Source organism: Salmo trutta, unplaced genomic scaffold, assembly GCF_901001165.1.
Source record: "Salmo trutta unplaced genomic scaffold, fSalTru1.1, whole genome shotgun sequence".
Classification (NCBI taxonomy): Eukaryota; Metazoa; Chordata; class Actinopteri; order Salmoniformes; family Salmonidae; genus Salmo; species Salmo trutta.
In genome coordinates, this window is record NW_021823031.1 from 10001 (window position 1) to 28392 (window position 18392).

Sequence of the window (18392 nt, forward strand, 5' to 3'; positions counted from 1 at the left end):
TTACTGTGTTCTCTACTGACCCTGACTGTTACTGTGTTCTGTCTCTACTGACCCTGACTGTTACTGTGTTCTGTGTCTACTGACCCTGACTGTTACTGTGTTCTCTACTGACCCTGACTGTTACTGTGTTCTGTCTCTACTGACCCTGACTGTTACTGTGTTCTGTCTCTACTGACCCTGACTGTTACTGTGTTCTCTACTGACCATGACTGTTACTGTGTTCTGTCTCTACTGACCCTGACTGTTACTGTGTTCTCTAGTGACCCTGACTGTTACTGTGTTCTGTCTCTACTGACCCTGACTGTTACTGTGTTCTCTACTGACCCTGACTGTTACTGTGTTCTCTACTGACCCTGACTGTTACTGTGTTCTGTCTCTACTGACCCTGACTGTTACTGTGTTCTGTCTCTACTGACCCTGACTGTTACTGTGTTCTCTAGTGACCCTGACTGTTACTGTGTTCTGTCTCTACTGACCCTGACTGTTACTGTGTCCTCTACTGACCCTGACTGTTACTGTGTTCTCTACTGACCCTGACTGTTACTGTGTTCTGTCTCTACTGACCCTGACTGTTACTGTGTTCTGTCTCTACTGACCCTGACTGTTACTGTGTCCTCTACTGACCCTGACTGTTACTGTGTTCTCTACTGACCCTGACTGTTACTGTGTTCTGTCTCTACTGACCCTGACTGTTACTGTGTTCTCTAGTGACCCTGACTGTTACTGTGTTCTCTACTGACCCTGACTGTTACTGTGTTCTGTCTCTACTGACCCTGTCTGTTACTGTGTTCTCTACTGACCCTGACTGTTACTGTGTTCTGTCTCTACTGACCCTGACTGTTACTGTGTTCTGTGTCTACTGACCCTGACTGTTACTGTGTTCTCTACTGACCCTGACTGTTACTGTGTTCTGTCTCTACTGACCCTGACTGTTACTGTGTTCTGTCTCTACTGACCCTGACTGTTACTGTGTTCTCTACTGACCATGACTGTTACTGTGTTCTGTCTCTACTGACCCTGACTGTTACTGTGTTCTCTACTGACCCTGACTGTTACTGTGTTCTGTCTCTACTGACCCTGACTGTTACTGTGTCCTCTACTGACCCTGACTGTTACTGTGTTCTCTACTGACCCTGACTGTTACTGTGTTCTGTCTCTACTGACCCTGACTGTTACTGTGTTCTGTCTCTACTGACCCTGACTGTTACTGTGTTCTCTAGTGACCCTGACTGTTACTGTGTTCTGTCTCTACTGACCCTGACTGTTACTGTGTCCTCTACTGACCCTGACTGTTACTGTGTTCTCTACTGACCCTGACTGTTACTGTGTTCTGTCTCTACTGACCCTGACTGTTACTGTGTTCTGTCTCTACTGACCCTGACTGTTACTGTGTCCTCTACTGACCCTGACTGTTACTGTGTTCTCTACTGACCCTGACTGTTACTGTGTTCTGTCTCTACTGACCATGACTGTTACTGTGTTCTCTACTGACCCTGACTGTTACTGTGTTCTCTACTGACCCTGACTGTTACTGTGTTCTGTCTCTACTGACCCTGACTGTTACTGTGTTCTCTACTGACCCTGACTGTTACTGTGTTCTCTACTGACCCTCACTGTTACTGTGTTCTGTCTCTACTGACCCTGACTGTTACTGTGTTCTGTCTCTACTGACCCTGACTGTTACTGTGTTCTCTACTGACCCTGACTGTTACTGTGTTCTGTCTCTACTGACCCTGACTGTTACTGTGTTCTCTACTGACCCTGACTGTTACTGTGTTCTCTAGTGACCCTGACTGTTACTGTGTTCTCTAGTGACCCTGACTGTTACTGTGTTCTCTACTGACCCTGACTGTTACTGTGTTCTCTACTGACCCTGACTGTTACTGTGTTCTGTCTCTACTGACCCTGACTGTTACTGTGTTCTCTACTGACCCTGACTGTTACTGTGTTCTCTAGTGACCCTGACTGTTACTGTGTTCTCTACTGACCCTGACTGTTACTGTGTTCTGTCTCTACTGACCCTGACTGTTACTGTGTTCTCTACTGACCCTGACTGTTACTGTGTTCTCTAGTGACCCTGACTGTTACTGTGTTCTCTACTGACCCTGACTGTTACTGTGTTCTCTACTGACCCTGACTGTTTACTGTGTTCTCTACTGACCCTGACTGTTACTGTGTTCTCTAGTGACCCTGACTGTTACTGTGTTCTCTACTGACCCTGACTGTTACTGTGTTCTCTACTGACCCTGACTGTTACTGTGTTCTCTAGTGACCCTGACTGTTACTGTGTTCTCTACTGACCCTGACTGTTACTGTGTTCTGTCTCTACTGACCCTGTCTGTTACTGTGTTCTCTAGTGACCCTGACTGTTACTGTGTTCTGTCTCTACTGACCCTGACTGTTACTGTGTTCTCTAGTGACCCTGACTGTTACTGTGTTCTCTACTGACCCTGACTGTTACTGTGTTCTCTACTGACCCTGACTGTTACTGTGTTCTCTACTGACCATGACTGTTACTGTGTTCTCTACTGACCCTGACTGTTACTGTGTTCTCTACTGACCCTGACTGTTACTGTGTTCTGTCTCTACTGATCCTGACTGTTACTGTGTTCTCTAGTGACCCTGACTGTTACTGTGTTCTCTACTGACCCTGACTGTTACTGTGTTCTCTACTGACCCTGACTGTTACTGTGTTCTCTACTGACCCTGACTGTTACTGTGTTCTCTACTGACCCTGACTGTTACTGTGTTCTCTACTGACCCTGACTGTTACTGTGTTCTCTACTGACCCTGACTGTTACTGTGTTCTCTACTGACCCTGACTGTTACTGTGTTCTCTACTGACCCTGACTGTTACTGTGTTCTGTCTCTACTGACCCTGACTGTTACTGTGTTCTCTAGTGACCCTGACTGTTACTGTGTTCTCTACTGACCCTGACTGTTACTGTGTTCTCTACTGACCCTGACTGTTACTGTGTTCTCTACTGACCCTGACTGTTACTGTGTTCTCTACTGACCCTGACTGTTACTGTGTTCTCTACTGACCCTGACTGTTACTGTGTTCTCTACTGACACTGACTGTTACTGTGTTCTCTACTGACCCTGCAAGTCACTGGGAATTACAGTTATCAATCCCTCCCTCCCTCCCCTGTCTCTGTTGGTGGTGTTGACTGTGTGTCTGTTTCTCCCGGTGAGGTCTCTGACCTGTTCAGTGATATTGTAGCAGGGGGAGGACTGAGGTCCAGGGGCTGGGCCTGCTGGACACCAGAGATGACTGCTGGAGGTTTTTCATCAACCAAGTCTGGCTCAATCTCAAGGTCCAGTTTAGTCAGACACTTGACTCTTTCTAACCTGTAGGTAGTTTGCTTCCTGTAAATTCCCCTCAGAATCCAGAGGGAGATAGTCGGTTAAGACACGGCTCCTTGAATTGTGCCCTATTGAATGGTTGTTATGGTTCGATGCCTTGCCAGAGCCAGACAGAGACACGGGGGCTGAAGGAGAGGACGGAACGAGTTGTCTCAGACACTGCACATGTTCCTGGTCCAGCTAATCCATCCATGGACCCCGACAGGCCTCTACTGGGGTGTCCTGTCTGTTAGATCCAAACTGCACATGCCTGACATGCCCCACAACGGACTGAGTGAGTGAGTGAGAAGGAAAGCGAGAGGGAGGTAGAATGGACAGGCTGCCAGTTTGTCTCACTCTGTTAAAAGAGGATGTTTCCTATTTGGATGCATCTGCCATTTCAGTGGTCTATGACTGCGTGTGTGTTGTCATACAGTATGTGCATTTGGGCAGACAACCTTTTATGTCTGTGTTGGGAAATGTGCACATATGTGTCTGTGTGTTTAACATGTCTGCCAAAAGTGTCTGGTGGTTAGCCACCCAGAGCCCCGTCTCTCCCAGGGCCTGTATGTTCATGGCTTTGTGGAGTACAGGGTGCTGTTTGGGACGCAGCCGCAATGCACATAGTAGGACCATATGGGCCTCCCTATGGGGCCTGGTCAAAAGTAGTGCACTAAATAGGGAATAGGGGGCCATGTGTCCATGTCTGTCTGAACCTCACTTCCTTCTTCCTGCCATGCGGATAGTGTCTCTCTCTAGCTTGTTCTGTGTCTGTCTCCTGTGGGCAGTGCCCTGCGTCTCAGGGCCCGTCTCTTCGCTGCCCTGATCCACTGCACCACCATGGACTGGTTCCACTGCTGACCCCCTGAGGCCCTGCAGTCTGTCAACCTCAGGTTCATCCAGGAGACTGAGGACATTGAGGTGAGGCCTGGTAGCTACCAGACAGCTTTATTAAATGTACTGGACACTTTCAACAAGGTACTGTAGTCTTCTTTACCAGGCCTGGGTTCAGACTGTTTTCCATTTCTTTTAAATAATTCAAAACGGACAAAATTCATCATACATTTTGAGTGATTTACGAAACTATGTGAAATGTGTTTAACACAGCTCAGGTCTGTTCCAGTAGATGAATGACACTACAAGGCCGTGTAGTTGTACTGATGTGATGGTGTTTTACACAGCTCAGGTCTGTTCCAGTAGATGAATGACACTACAAGGCCGTGTAGTTGTACTGATGTGATGGTGTTTTACACAGCTCAGGTCTGTTCCAGTAGATGAATGACACTACAAGGCCGTGTAGTTGTAGTGATTTGATGGTGTTTTACACAGCTCAGGTCTGTTCCAGTAGATGAATGACACTACAAGGCCGTGTAGTTGTAGTGATTTGATGGTGTTTTACACAGCTCAGGTCTGTTCCAGTAGATTAATGACACTACAAGGCTGTGTAGTTGTAGTGATTTGATGGTGTTTTACACAGCTCAGGTCTGTTCCAGTAGATGAATGACACTACAAGGCCGTGTAGTTGTAGTGATTTGATGGTGTTTTACACAGCTCAGGTCTGTTCCAGTAGATTAATGACACTACAAGGCTGTGTAGTTGTAGTGATGTGATGGTGTTTTACACAGCTCAGGTCTGTTCCCTGTAGATGAATGACACTACAAGGCCGTGTAGTTGTCGTGATTTGATGGTGTTTTACACAGCTCAGGTCTGTTCCAGTAGATGAATGACACTACAAGGCCGTGTAGTTGTACTGATGTGATGGTGTTTTACACAGCTCAGGTCTGTTCCAGTAGATGAATGACACTACAAGGCCGTGTAGTTGTACTGATGTGATGGTGTTTTTGATCTGGATTTTATCTCTGTGGTCTATGTTAAAATCAAATCAAATCAAAGTACATTTTCTCACATGCGTGGAATACAACTGGTGTAGACTTTACCGTGAACTGCTTTCTTACGAGCCCATCCCAACAACGCAGAGTTAAGAAATCAATGAAAATATTAAAATAGTAAGGAGTTGAATGAAGTAAAATACACAAGAATAGAGCTACATACAGTACAGTCAGGTTGACTACAGCATTCTGCTATACAGGTTAGACGTAGTTAGTTGTAATTACTGTCCTAGATTAGAACAACAGTTTACACTGTGCTGTAGTGTGTTTTGGCCATGTCCTTCCTAATGACACTCGTAAAGGGTTTAAGACTTAGTCAGTTAGACTTTTAATGAACATCTTGTAATTACAGCAGTGCAGCTGTATTAACTTTACCATAGATCCCTCATCATTACTTCTCCACTGAGACTCACTGAGCTACTGACAAATGGCTGGTCGCATGGCAGATGACTACTGTGTGTGTGTGTGTGTGTGTGTGTGTGTGTGTGTGTGTGTGTGTGTGTGTGTGTGTGTGTGTGTGTGTGTGTGTGTGTGTGTGTGTGTGTAGAGTAGACGTATCATTGTTTTCCCTCATGGCAGTGGAACGATCAGTACCCAGGATCATTTATGTTAATGAGAGCAGAGTGATTAATACGGTAATGACAACCCTCTCAGGAGGCACAGCTGTCACCGCACTAACAGGAAGGGCCTTCACATGCTGCTGCTGTGGAGAGCTGTGGGAGAAGACTGTAGGAGTGTATGTGTGTGTGAATTTGTGTCTCTCTCGCTGTGTGTGCGCACGTGGCAATGGTATTGACCTTTTCTCCAGTACAATGTGTTACTCCAAAGCTGTATGATTTGAATGACCCACTTCCAGCAGCTGAACAGAGGGTCACTGGCCTCAACTCCAAGCACTTGAGTCTGGCAGCGCTGAAAACATCCATCAAAGGAAAACATGGAAATACGCCTGCCGTGTATGAGAAGTTGAAACCTGAAATCAAAGAATTATTTGTGAGAAATTACATATAAAGCGATCAATATTTAAACATGTTTGTCTTGTTAAAGAAGTAGCGAAACCCTATTAAATAAATCCTTAATTAAATGGAGTTTAAAAAATGCACAAGCCACAAATAATGGATGAACTAGGTAAATCAATGAGAACTTTGCTGCTCCGCGTCTCAACTGAACATGCAACACTTTGTCAAAAGGCATTATGTCAGATCTTAATTACTAATGATTTTTCCCACTGGTTCCTGGATCACGTACAATGGCCTTTTGTGAGTGATGTTCAGGTTTTAGCCCTGTTCTCTGTGCCACTTTGTTTCTGCATTAATTGATCGCTAATGGCATGTGATTAATTGTGACATGGTGGTTCATTGAGCAGTACTATGATAAATACCCAGTCAGTAGGGCTATGCTGTAGCTTCAACACTGTGTGTAGTAGAGTACTGTGTAAAAGAAAGTTGAAGGACATGAGGGATAATGTAAACAGAGCCTCTGCGTTATGCACTGCATGTCACAGGCCTTAAACACATTATTTTCCCAGTGGTTTCAAAGCCTAATCAGTCCTGCTAGCTGGCCCTAAATTTGAGATTGAGTAAGTCGAGGCTGGCCAAGTAAAATGGCAAAACTTGTAGATGAATTCAGAATTTATGAAGATAATATTTCAGGGCCCATCAGCTTGGGGACGTTAAACTCCACTCAATCCAGAGAGCCCCTGCTGTGCTTCTCCCCCCCCCCCCACCTCTGCTTATTTTTACAGCCAGCCGTCCAGAAATCCATTAGTCTTTTCATGGCCTATGTTCACACCAGTGTCAACCAGGCAAGTGAAAAATACCCTGCGCGATGAGAAGTACAATTACACCACTCCAAAAGAGTTTTCTCCAGCAGATCACCCTGGACAGCAAGTTCCTGGGGAAGAGCCGGGCTCTGATCCGTGGGAAGATGAAGCGCCTCGTCAGCGGCCTTCAGAAGCTCCAGACTACCGCCGCTCAGGTAGGAATCTGAGTGCGTCCCAAATGACACCCTATTTCCTATGGTGCACTACTTTAAACCAGGCCCTCTGCACTATATAGGGAATAAGGTGCCATTTGGAATGTAGGGAATAAGGTGCCATTTGGAATGTATGGAATAGGGTGCCATTTGGAATGTATGGAATAGGGTGCCATTTGGAATGTATGGAATGGGGTGCCATTTGGAATGTAGGGAATAGGGTGCCATTTGGAATGTATGGAATAGGGTGCCATTTGGAATGTAGGGAATAGGGTGCCATTTGGAATGTATGGAATATGGTGCCATTTGGAATGTAGGGAATAGGGTGCCATTTGGAATGTAGGGAATAGGGTGCCATTTGGAATGTATGGAATAGGGTGCATTTGGAATGTATGGAATAGGGTGCCATTTGGAATGTAGGGAATAGGGTGCCATTTGGAATGTATGGAATAGGGTGCCATTTGGAATGTATGGAATATGGTGCCATTTAGAATGTATGGAATAGGGTGCCATTTGGAATGTATGGAATAGGGTGCATTTGGAATGTATGGAATAGGGTGCCATTTGGAATGTAGGGAATAGGGTGCTATTTGGAATGTAGGGAATAGGGTGCCATTTGGAATGTAATAAATAGGGTGCATTTGGATTGTATGGAATAGGGTGCCATTTGGAATGTAGGGAATAGGGTGCCATTTGGAATGTAGGGAATAGGGTGCATTTGGATTGTATGGAATAGGGTTCATTTGGATTGTATGGAATAGGGTGCCATTTGGAATGTAGGGAATAGGGTGCCATTTGGAATGTAGGGAATAGGGTGCCATTTGGAATGTAGGGAATAGGGTGCCATTTGAGAGGCAGGCTTTAACGTTTTGTTAATATCAGAACCTCAAGGCTGTGGGACGAGATCAGAGGAGGTTTGAGTAGCACATTTGTATAATGCCTTTTGCCTTTCCACTGATTGAATGCTGCTGATAAACCTTGAAATGTACGTAAATCACATTTTATAGCTATTGCCGGAAAGAGTACAACATTGGATTTCCATTTATTTAATCAGTTTTTATTGCAAAAAAAAAATGCCATCAGAAGATGTATTATAATATCATTAACACAGACGTGACATAAATCAGATTCATTATCCAATGTATGATGATATTCATGTATTGCTCAAATGGTACCCTATTCTCTATATACTGTACGGTGCCTTCAGAATGTATTCAGACCCCTTGACTTTTTCCACATTTTATTACTTTACAGCCTTATTCTAAAATGGATTAAATAAAAAACATGTTGTCATCAATATACACACTATACCCCATAATGACAAAGCGAAACAGATATGTTTTACATTTTTGCTAATTTATTACAATTTCAAAACAGATACCTTATTTACATAAGTATTCAGACCCTTTGCTATGAGACTCGAAATTGAGTTCAGGTGCATCCTGTTTCCATTGATCATCCTTGAGATGTTTCTACAACGTGATTAGAGTCCACCTGTGTTAAATTCAACTAATTGGACATGATTTGGAAAGGCACACACCTGTCTATATAAGGTTCCATAGTTGACAGTGTATGTCAGAGCAAAAACCAAGCCATGAAGTTGAAGGAATTGTCCGTAGAGCTCCAAGACAGGATTGTGTCGAGGCACAGATCTGGGGAAGGATACCAAAAAATGTCTGCAGCATTGAAGGTCCCCAAGAACACAGTGCCCTCCATCATTCTTAAATGGAAGAAGTTTAGAACCATCCAGACTCTTCCTAGAGCTGGCTGCCCGGCCAAACTATGCAATCGGGGGAGAAGGGCCTTGGTCAGGGAGGTGACCAAGAACCAGATGGTCACTCTGACAGAGCTCCAGAGTTCCTCTGTGGAGATGGCAGAACCTTCCAGAAAGACAACTATCTCTGCAGCACTCCATCAATCTGGATTTTATGGTAGAATGGCCAGATGGACACCTCTCCTCAGTAAAAGGCACATGAGAGGCCGCTTGGAGTTTGCCAAAAGGCACCCAAAGGACTCTCAGACCATGAGAAACAAGATTCTCTGGTCTGATGAAACCAAGATAGAACTCTTTGGCCTAAATGTCAAGCATTATGTCTGGAGGAACCCTGGCACCATCCCTACGGTGAAGCATGGTGTTGGCAGCATCATGATGTGGGGATGTTTTTCAGTGGCAGGGACTGGGAGACTAGTCAGGATCAAGGGAAAGATGAACTGAGAAAATTATAAAGAGATCCAGAGCGCTCAGGACCTCAGACTGGGGCGAAGGTTCACCTTCGAATAGGACAACAACCCTAAGCACACAGCCAAGACAATGCAGGAGTGGCTTCGGGACAAGTCTCTGAATGTCCTTGAGTGGCCCAGCCAGAGCCCGGACTTGAACCCGATCGAACATCTCTGGAGAGACCTGAAAATAGCTGTGCAGCGACTTTCCCCATCCAACCTGACAGAGCTTGAGAGGATCCGCAGAGAAGAATGGGAGAAACTCCCCAAATACAGGTGTGTCAAGCTTGTAGCGTCATACCCAAGAAGACTCGAGGCTGTAATCACTGCCAAAGGTGCTTCAATAAAGTACTGAGGAAAGAGTCTGAATACTTATGTAAATATTATATTTCAGTTTTACGTTTTTAATAAATGTGCAGAAATGGCTGTTTTTGCTTTGTCATTATGGGGTATTGTGATGTTATTATGGGGTATTGTGTGTAGATTGATTGTGTATAGATTTTTTTGTTGAGTAAGGCTGTAACGTAACAAAATGTGGAAAAAGTCACCACAGCCCTATGGGACCTACTTTTTACCACAGCCCTATGGACTCTGGTCAAAAGTAGTGCACTAGATAGGGAAAAGGGTGCAGTCTGAGATGGGATCCTCTTATGGGACTGTGTGGTTTACTGTAGGTTAAGGAGCTAAAAGCCAAACTGGCATCCCAAGAAGAGGATCTGACCCTGAAGAATGCTGATGCAGAAACTCTCGTCAGTTAGATTGGACAGCAGACTGAGATGTAGCTACCAGAGAGAGGCTGCAGATGTAGCAGGTCATCTTGTTAAATATCCAATCAGACATGACTCAATTACATATCAAATATCTATATTACTAGATGGCATTTTTAATACTTGATTCGTGCTTGATCTACTTTTGCCCGGTGCAAAGGACAATAGAATAGTCCTAAAAGTGCAAACCCCAATCTCAATCAAGCGCATCTCAAATATTTCAAGACAAATACTTGACATTATGTTTTTGACCCAGGTCTATTATTTCACTTATTTCACTATTTCACAAAAAAAGGTCAAGCCCTCACAGTTGAAGGAGTGACTTAGCTAAGTGACCTAGCTGACAGTGTCTGTGTCCTCTGTTCAGCTGTCTGTCATCCAGACAGAGGATTCACTGAAGCATAGGGACAGTGAGACTGACCTGGCCAAGGCAGAGCCCGTTCTGCAGGCTGCTACTGCAGTGCTGGACAGCCTTAACAAGGTACAATACTCAAATCAAGTCATAGATTATAGAGCAATTGTCGCTAAGCCACATATCTAATAAGGTAACCAGTCAACCTGTAAATGAACCAGTTATTTACAGTACTTGCTGTGTCTAAATCAAGCTAATGATCCTTTTGGTTTGTTGTATATGGTTCTTGATTGATTTATTCAACTGTCATAAAGCCAGGTAAGTCATTGATAAATACATTATGTTCTACAATAACTACCTGGTGGTACATTGTATCTGTCTCCAAGTGAATCTGACGGAGCTGAAATCGTTCGCCAAACCCTCCGGCGGCAGTGATCAACGTGGCGGTGATGGTGCTGCTGGCTCCGTGTGGCTTCGTTCCCAAGCAGAGGAGCTGGAAGGCAGCCGGGCCTTTAGGGGCAAGGTAACCAAGGTTACTACCCGTCACTGTGTCAATCACATCATTGTCTGCCTGAGGGATGCCAGTGTAATCTGGGTCTGGGCCTTGACCCTGTATGTACCCTGAGTGTCTCATCCTCACAATTCAACTGGATGATGGCTCTTTGAATATAGTTCTGAAAGGAGCCAGCGCCTCTGTACTGTACGGTCCTCTGGGCTCAAAGATGAATGTTCTTGGATTGTCTTTATTATGTTGGCTCAACAAGTCCATCAACCAATCCGACAATAGTCTGCCTTGTGACATCATCAACATTTGCAAGACGTGTTTTACAGTCAAAAGCTGTGTTAGTTCCACTTGACTGACAACAATACATCACCCTTTCTACATGAAGAGGTATTGTATCTTGATGCAAACATGTCTCCCTGTGGTTTCCAGGTGGATGACCTCCGCTGGTGTCGTATGACAAGGAGCACATCGCTGAGTCATGTCTGGTGGTGGTGAAGCAGAAGTACATGAGGAACCCAGAGTTTCACCCTGACCTAGTCAGGACCAAGTCCATCACCTCTGCAGCTGGGCCATGGTTAGACACTAGGAGGTCAGACAGAGAGCAGTCTGAAATAGAGCTTGATGTGTATCATTAAGATAGTTTGAATGTCAGGGTATATGGTCCTGTGTGGCTGTCACGGTTGTCGTAAGGATTTGACCAAAACGCAGCGGGAATATGTATACTCATCTTCTTTTTATTTTGAAGAAGGAGAAACAAATAAATACGTATACAAAAAATAACAAAACGAAACAGTCCCGTCAGGTGCAACAAACACTAAACAAGGAACAACTACCCACAAACTCCCACAGAAAAACACCCATCTTAAATAGGGCCTTCAATTAGAAGCAACTAGGAGCAGCTGCTTCCAATTGAAGGTCAACCCCATTAACTAAACATAGAACTAGACATACTAGATAAACATAGAAATATACTAACATAGATCATAACCCAACAAACCCCAAAACACTCTAAACAAACACCCCTCTTAAAACAGAACATAGCCCAACAAACCCCGAAACACTCTAAACAAAAACCCCCTGCCACGTCCTGACCAAACTACAATAACAAATAACCCTTTTACTGGTCAGGACGTGACAGTGGCTCAGTTAGTAGAGCACGGCGCTTGCAATGACAGTATACCAAAATGTACTACTTACTGTCAGTCACTTTGGTTATAAGCATCTGTAAATGGGATATATTATTTTATTATTATAATATCACATTGAATGCCATTGATAGATTATCATTAAATCATGAACCAATTGTTTCATTCATATATAAACTACCATTCAAAAGTTTGGGGTCACTTAGAAATGTCCTTGTTTTTGAAAGAGAACCAATTTTTTGGTCCATTAAAATAATATCAAATTGATCAGAAATGCAGGGTAGACATTGTTAATGTTGTAAATGACTATTGTAGCCGGAAACAGCTGATTTTTTTATGGGTTGTCTATAGTCGAAGTTGGAAGTTTACAAACACCTTAGCCAAATACATTTAAACTCAGTTTTTTCCAATTTCTGACATTTAATCCTAGTAAAAATTCCCTATCTTAGGTCAGTTAGGATCCACACCTTATTTTAAGAATGTGAAATGTCAGAATAATAGTAGAGAGAATGATTTATTTCAGCTTTTCTTTCTTTCATCACATTCACAGTGGGTCAGAAGTTTACATACACTCAATTAGTATTTGGTAGCATTGCCTTTAAATTGGTAACTTGGGTCAAACATTTCGGGTAGCCTTCCACAAGCTTCCCACAATAAATTGTCTGAAATTTCCTCTTCCTCTTGACAGAGCTGGTGTAACTGAGTCAGGTTTGTAAGCCTCCTTGCTTTTTCAGTTCAGCCCAAATTTTCTATAGGATTGAGGTTAGGGCTTTGTGATGGCCACTCCAATACCTTGACTTTGTTGTCCTTAAGCCATTTTGCCACAACTTTGGAAGTATGCTTGGGGTCATTGTCCATTTGGAAGACCCATTTGCGACCAAGCTTTAACTTCCTGACTGATGTCTTGAGATGTTGCTTCAATATATCCACATAATTTTCCTACCTCATGATGCCATCTATTTTGTGAAGTGCACCAGTTCCTCCTGCAGCAGAGCACCCAAGAAACATGATGTTGCCACCCCTGTGCTTCACGGTTGGGATGGTGTTCTTCGGTTTGCAAGCTTCCCCCTTTTTCCTCCAAACTTAACGATGGTCATTATGGCCAAACAGTTCTATTTCTGTTTCATTAGACCAGAGATTTCAGAACCTTTTTTCTCCAAAAAGTACAATCTTTGTCCTTATGTGCAGTTGCAAACCATAAATCTGGCTTTTTTATGGCAGTTTTGGAGCAGTGGCTTCTTCCTTGCTGAGCTGCCTTTCAGGTTATGTCGACATAGGACTCGTTTTACTGTGGATATAGATACTTTTGTTCCTGTTTCCTCCAGCATCTTCACAAGGTCCTTTGCTGTTGTTCTGGGATTGATTTGAACTTTTCGCACCAAAGTACGTTCATCTCTAGGAGACAGAACACGTCTCCTTCCTGAGCAGTATGACGGCTGCGTGGTCCCATGGTGTTTATACTTGCGTACTATTGTTTGTACAGATGAACGCAGTACCTTCAGGGGTTTGGAAATTGCTCCCAAGGATGAACCAGACTTGTGGAGGTCTAAATTTTTTTCTGAGGTCTTGAAATACATCCACAGGTACACCTCCAATTTACTCAAATTATGTCAATTAGCCTATCAGAAGCTTCTAAAGCCATGGCATAATTGTCTTTCATTTTCCAAGCTGTTTATAGGCACAGTCAACTCAGTGTATGTAAGCCTCTGACCCACTGGAATTGTGATACAGTGAATTATAAGTGAAATAATCTGTCTGTTAACAATTATTGGAAAAATTACTTGTGTCATGCACAAAGTAGATGTCCTAACCGACTTGCCAAAACTATAGTTTGTTAAAAATTTGTTGAGTGGTTGAAAAACGAGTATTAATGACTCCAACCTAAGTGTATGTAAACTTCTGATTTTAACTGTACATAGGCATACAGAGGCCCATTATCAGCAACCATCACTCCTGTGTTCCAATGGCATGTTGTGTTAGCTAATCCAAGTTTATAATTTTAAAAGGCTAATTGAACATTAGAAAACCCTTTAGCAATTTTGTAAGCGCAGCTGAAAACTGTTGTTCTGATTAAAGAAGCAATAAAACTGGACTTCTTTAGACTAATTGAGTATCTGGAGCATCAGCACTTGTGGGTTCGATTACAGCCTCACAAGTACTCAACTGGCAGCTTTATTAAATAGTACCCGCAAAACACCAATCTCAAAATCAGCAGTGAAGAGGCAACTCCGGGATGCTTGCCTTCTAGGCAGAGCTGCAAAGAAAAAGCCATATCTCAGAATGTCCAATAAAAAAAAAGTTTAAAGATGGGCAAAGAAGACAGACACTGGACAGAGGAACTCTGCCTAGAAGGCCAACATCCCGGAGTCGCCTCTTCACTGTTGACGTTGAGACTGGTGTTTTGTAGTACTACTGTATTTAATGACGCTGTCAGTTGAGGACTTTTGAGGCATTTGTTTCTCAAACTAGACACTCTAATGTACTTGTCCTCTTGCTCAGTTTTGCACTGGGGCCTCCCACTCCTCTTTCTATTATGGTTAGATCCAGTTTGCGCTGTTCTGTGAAAGGAGTAGTACACAGCGTTGTATGAGATTTTCAGTTTCTTGGCAATTACTCGCATGGAATAGCCTTAATTTTCAGAACAAGAATAGACTGACGAGAAAGTGCTTTGTTTCTGGCCATTTTGAGCATGTAATCGAACCCACAAACGCTGATGTTTCAGATACTCAACTAGTCTAAAGAAGGCCAGTTTTATTGCTTCTTTAATTAATCAGAACAACAGTTTTCAGCTGTGCTAACAAAACTGGAGGTAAGAAGTGTTATATTATCATTCACCACACTGGGTTGAAATCTCCAGCTCTCACAATGACCATATGCCACTCAACCTTGTCTTGTCATGAAGCTGATCTAATCTGTGATTCTGTGGTGTTTCTAACAGGGGTTGAATATCAACCTACAGAACCTCACAGTCCAGTTTGAGAAGGCTGCTGATGACAAGGTCCAGTGCCAGGAGGAAGTGACCCACACCAACCAGACTATCGAGCAGGCCAACCAGCTGGTCAAGGGCCTGGAGGTACAGAGAGGAGGGGCTGGGGTGGGGGTCAGTCCTGTCATGCCTGATACACACTATAGAGCCAAACCCAGCTGCTCTGGGCTGGGTAGTGGTTACACATCCACCATAGTTTCTGGAACCGTGCTGGAAAGGAAAATGGGAAAAGAAAATACCTGAGCCAGCAACGCACGGTTCGGCCATATAGTGTGTATCAGGGATCAGTGTGTCTCACCTGGCATGGAAGTGACTTGTCACAGAGCCCGAGGCACGCTGTCTACCAGGAGGTGGGGTTGACAGAAGTGCATCAGTAACCTGGATGAGGACTTGTTATAATGTCCCTGTGATCTGGCTGTAGTGTGATGGAGGGGATGGAGCTTCAGGTCTGGCTAGCCAGCCTGTTGGGGATCAGGGAGGATGGAGAGGGAGAGTGGGATGGACCACAGCAAACGCACCATTAAACTGGGCAACTGTCTCTGTCTGGCCATCGGCCCAGTGGAGAAGAGATGGCAGGAAGGCTGCATGGACCGTACACTCAAGCTGGGCAGCAGACTGGCCTGAAGAAGTGTGTGTGTGTGTGTGTGTGTGTGTGTGTGTGTGTGTGTGTGTGTGTGTGTGTGTGTGTGTGTGTGTGTGTGTGTGTGTGTGTGTGTGTGTGTGTGTGCGTATTCGGTACACGTATAGATATGTATACATTGTAATTGATACTGCTCTTCATATTTTGGCTACAGTGTCTTCTATTCTACTCACATCAAGTCCAGGTGTTGCATCTTAAAACAAAGTGGTCCTGTGGGGATCCAGAAATGTTTACGTCGGTCCGTTAATAATGTGAAATCCAATAGGAGTCATGTGTTTCTGCAGTGGCCATATTCATACGTTCTACTTTCTTATTCAACAAAACAAATGTGGCTAGCATGGGACAGCTTGGCTTTTCCACATATCAAGATAAATTATATGTCTTTGTGGCATTGATCTGGAAGCCACAGTGTTTAGACTAATACATCAGACTATATTTAATCATTAACTTACCTCACAGGCTCAACAGCTGTTGGAAATTAAAAACGCTTCACCCCAAGACTGAGTGATATTACAGACAACCCATAATGCGTTAGGGTAAAATTATAGTGATTTTTAACTGTCTGGGAATTTATTATGCCACATATTCTGGCCCCATGGGCCCTTGTGAAGAAACGCCACGCGTGATTTACCGTGTTCAGGCTGTCACAGCTGGTCATACTATGGAAGGATTAAATGGACGCTAAATAGATGCTGAATGAATTTGCAGGAAAACTTTCAAAGCCAGTTTGGTGGAATTAGTGTTGTATACTTTACTGCTTTATGTTTTTCTAGTTTGGCTGATAGACTGGGTGGAGAAACATATTTCAGCCTTGATGAACCTTTCATTCCATAGTTTGAAATATTTGAGGTGCTTTGAAGTTAAATGCATATACCAAGTTTCCAGTTTATTCTAAAGGTGATTATATACATACAATGTAGACTACATTTCTAACTGCTTTTGGTGGTGTATATTGTCATGAAGAAGCCTGGTGTATGTGTGTGTGTTCCAGTCAGAAAAGGAGCGGTGGTCCCAGGCAGAAGACCCTGTTTGGTGATGTTCTCCTCACCTCAGATTCTGTCTCCTACGTGGGTCACTTCACCAGGCCTTACCAACACCAACTGCTCTACGAAGCCTTGATACCCTTCGTACAGTCACAACGGGTAAGATCCCAAATGGCACCCTATTCCCTATGTAGTTCACTACTTTTGACCAGTGGGGCATTATAAAGCTGCTCCTTTATGCTTTATCGTGTAAATATGTCTAAACTGTTTTTATTCATGGTCTTTAATTGATTTTATTTTAACATTTTGATTTTGGATGTTAATTTAGGATAACCCGCCTGGAAATGAATCTTGGTGAAGCACTGTTGCCTCTCTCTCTCTATCGGCCTGCATAGTTGTACAGTCTGTACCCCACACACAGCCAGCAGAGTGACATCACCGCCTCACTGCTGTCGGTTCCAAATGCCACCCTATTTATTATTTAGTGCACTATATAGTGAACAGGGTTCCATCTGTCTGTCTCTCCGTGTGTTCCAGGTCTCCATCCCTCAGAAAGACGGCCTGGACCCTGTCCTCATGTTTACAGACGATGCCACTGTGGCTGCCTGGCACAACCAGAGCCTGCCAAACGATAGGATGTCCACAGAGAACGCTGCCATCCTGACCACCAGCGAGTGCTGGCCACTCACGATGGACCCCCAGCAGCAGGGCATCAAGTGGATCCGCAGGCGCTGTGGGCCAGAGCTCAGGGTGGAGCAGCTCCACCAGATGGAGTGAGAGAGGGAGGGCGTTGTTTTGACTCATTTCATTAATGATAGTAGAGATTTCAGAGGGGGGGTGAAAAAGGAAGGGAAGCAAGTTGGACTTGGAACATTGATGGTCACAAGGGTTTGGTTTGTATCACTGGACAGTGTCTATCCAAGTGGTCCAGTCTGTTTGTACTTTAGCCAAACATGTACAGTAGGGTATGATAACCATAGAAGATTTGGTGTCTGGACAGTAGATACAGGATGGGACCAGGCTAATCACTGGTCACTACTAAGTATTCAGACCCCTTGACTTTTTCCACGTTTTGTAACATTACAGCCTTATTCTAAAATGTATTAAATTATATATTTTTCTCATCAATCTACACACAATACCCCCTAATGACAAAGTGAAAACAGGTTTTTAGAGATTTTTGCAGATTTATTACAATTTAAATACAGAAATAACTTATTTATATAAATATTCAGACCTTTTTCTATGAGACTGGAAATTGAGCTCAGGAGCCTTCTGTTTCCAATGATCATCTTTGAGATGTTTCTACAACTTGATTGGAGTCCACCTGTGGAAAATTCATCTAATTGGACATGATTTGGAAAGGCACATACCTGTCTATATAAGGTCCCACAGTTGACAATGCATGTCAGATCACAAACCAAGCAATGAGGTCGAAGGAATTGTCTGTAGGGCTCCGAGACAGGATCGTGTCGAGGCACAGATCTGCTGGAAAAGAACCAATCATTCTTAAATAGAAGAAGTTTAGAACCACCAAGACTATTCATAGAGCTGACCGTCCAGCCAAAATGAACAAGCAATCGAGGGAG

The 18392-nt window shown here is 43.8% G+C and overlaps 1 pseudogene; it reads left to right on the forward strand.

Annotated features, from left to right (window-relative positions):
• Window positions 1-7058: 7058 nt before the first annotated feature.
• LOC115188264 (dynein heavy chain 11, axonemal-like) lies at window positions 7059-17580 on the forward strand (annotated as a pseudogene).
• Window positions 17581-18392: the final 812 nt, after the last annotated feature.